The sequence below is a fragment of the Rhea americana genome, unplaced genomic scaffold, assembly GCF_003343005.1.
Source record: "Rhea americana isolate MKP2758 unplaced genomic scaffold, rheAme1 scaffold_42, whole genome shotgun sequence".
NCBI lineage: Eukaryota > Metazoa > Chordata > Aves > Rheiformes > Rheidae > Rhea > Rhea americana.
The window spans coordinates 4,506,294-4,509,182 of record NW_028186557.1 but is presented as its reverse complement, the minus strand read 5'-3'; positions in this window follow the sequence as shown (position 1 = coordinate 4,509,182).

Here is a 2,889-nt window from a genome sequence, read left to right as displayed (position 1 = left end):
AGCGGCGCGCCCGGGCTCAGCGCCCCGCGCCTCCGCGGCCCTGCGCGCGGCTCCGCGGCCTCCGCGGGCAGCACCTCTGCTGCCGAACCGCTTGCCCCGTCGCTCCCTCCCCGCCAGCGCCAGATCGCATTTTGCAATTGCTCTTTATAAGAGTCGCACYAAAAAAAATAATAATAAAGCTCAACTTCTCGGAGGGTCCCGCATGGAAATAAATCCCTCCAGCAAAGGAGGTTTTAGCACTAAAGAAACTTGCCCGCCAGGACTYCTCCGGCGCAGCAGAGCGGGTTTTGCGGGTGCGACCTGGAGGAGGCGGACTGCGGAGCAAGGCGCGCTGTGCCCGGGTCGGTGCCTCTCGGAAGCGCCTTCCCAGAGCCGCGTAACGAGAAGGAAGGTGCGGAGCGGCTCCAGCCCCTCTCGGACCCGCAGGCAGCTCTCGCCGMGCCGAGTCGCCCGCGCCGAGACACGAAGCTCCAGCCCCAAACGCGTTTCTCCCCGTCCTGCTTCCAGCCTAACTCCGGCCGCCCCGAGGGCTCAAAGCCACCTGGGCGAAACGACTTTGCTCAGTCTCTGCATCGGTGCGGGGCCGGGGCGGGAGGGGGGGTGATCTTAGGTAGAAACCGAGGGAAGGCGAGAAATGTCTTTCCAGTTATTCCTAATTTCGAAAAGTCCAGGTAGGGCCACGGGAAGAGTCAAAGAGCAAAGGATCAGGCCGGAAAAAAAAAAATATATATATATATATTCCCGCAAGGAAAGCGCCCGTCTGCAGAGAAGCGCAGCGGCCGCTCGGCGCAGAACAACCCGCGCCGACCTGCGCCTGCCCACGGGGGACACCGCGGGGCCGGCAAAAGAAAGCGAGGGGAGAAAATTCGTGGGAAGGGTCTCCCCGCCTCCTCAATTACCCGCTCCGCTCCCTTGCATTTTCACGAAGCCGCTGCCCCTGGGCCCGAGGCGAAGCCCCGCGCCGCGAGGGCTCCGCGCAGGGACGAGCGGCCGCGGCCGGCCCGGCCCGCAGCCGCCCGCCTAGGCGAGCACCTTCTCGCTAAAAATAATATTTTGAATTTCCCCCCTCCCTTTTATATTTTATTTTATTTTTTATATTTTTGCTCCGCAGAGAGGGGAAAAAAAGAAAAAGAAGAAGAAGAAGCCCGACGGCAAATGCCCCCGAGGAAGGAAAAAAAATAAAAAAAATAAAAAAAATAAACAAAGCCAAAAACCAAACCGCGGGTGGATCTCACTTACCTGCGAGCCGCGCTGGGGCCGCGGGCAGGGCTGGGGGGCGCGGGGTGCAGCCTGCTCCCCCTGATCCTCGCCAAATTCWAGGGTCGGGCTGAGCTGGGAGAGAAAGCACAAAGCGGGAGGTTAGAGAGCTCGCATCATGCACATGCCCACGAAATCGGAGGAGGAGGAAGGGCGGGGGGGAAGAGAGAAAAAAAAATGTTTGGAAAAGAAGAATAAATGAGGGAGAGAAGGGCGGATGGTGCAGGAGAGGGATGCAGGGATGCTCGAGGTCTGGGCTCGGTACATACAGAGCTGGCCGCTGCCGGAGCTGGTCAAGCGATTTTATTTTTAATAATAGTGGCAGGGTGCGTTGGAGCTGAGGTCTCTACCTCTCTCGGGGAGCTTTGCTGAGAAAGCGCCTCTCTGGCAACTTTTTGACGCAAACTCTCCAACCAATGGCAGGGAGAGAGTGATTGACACATCTAAGCCAGGGGGAAAATAATAAAAACACACAACAGGGGGAGGAAAAAACAGGCCGCTGCTGTACCGGGGGGACAATCAAGCGAGAAATAACAGCCACCGAAATGACACGAGAATATACATTAAAAGAACCTGCTCGATTTAAAAATACACGTTACGGACCGGAGCATATGAACTCGTTGTACCGTTAACGTGACGGACAGCAGAGCTCGCGTTGCCCGGCAAAGCAGGGGGGTGGCACAGGGCTGGGGGRGCTTAATAATAACAACAACAACAGATATTAAAATATATAAGTAAACATTTTTTTTGGGGGGAGAGGGGGGAGCCCATCGGCGGAGCAGCGCGGAGCGGGGAGAGAGGAGCCCCCGCCGGGGCAGCGCTGAGCCCGAGGGGGGCTCGGCCCGGCCTCCGCGGCCGCGCAAGTAGCGCCCTGGGGCGAAGTAGCCACAGGGCGAGGGGTACCCAGGGGAAATGAGCCACCAGCCATCCCGCGGCGTGTGTATATAAATACACACACACACATATATATATATTTATATTTATATGCATGCCCAGTGTAGAATGGGACCTGTGCTGGGGAGTGGTGGGAGGCGCGTCGCATTTGCAATTATGGGCATGCAAATATTTTAAGATAAATAAAATCAGTGCAGCAAAGGAGTTTGGGGGCTGAGAAGGCAATGAGAGGGAATATTCGCCCATTTCTAGCTGCGGTCAAACCCTCGGCGAAACTGGGAAAGAAGCCGCTCTGGAGGGCAGCGGGCACGGGACGGGCTCAATCTCAGCCCCATCTCTGCCATCAACTTTTCCCTCCTGTAGCGCGTACCCGGTCAAACCAGCCCTTAAGAAAAACCTTTAGAAAAAAAAAAAAAAATCCAGGATCCCGGAGATGGGAGGCATTTCAGCTCGGAGGGAAGGGGAGACTCCCCCCACCCCCGCCTTGCACACACTTTCCTCACTTCTGACAATAGGGGAAAAAATGAACTGGCTCGATCATTTTAATGTGGCGACCTATGTTAATGAAGTTATAGTAATTAATTCGCCTCTTTGTGACTCTTTCTGAGCCTGGCTGTGTGCAATCAAATGCAGTTGTCCTTGGACTTAGCGCAATTAAGGGCTGCTTTCGCTGCAGCCCCAGTTCGTGGTTTGTAGGAGCAGGTTTCGGATGCTCGAGCTTCTTCTTCTTCCTTTTTT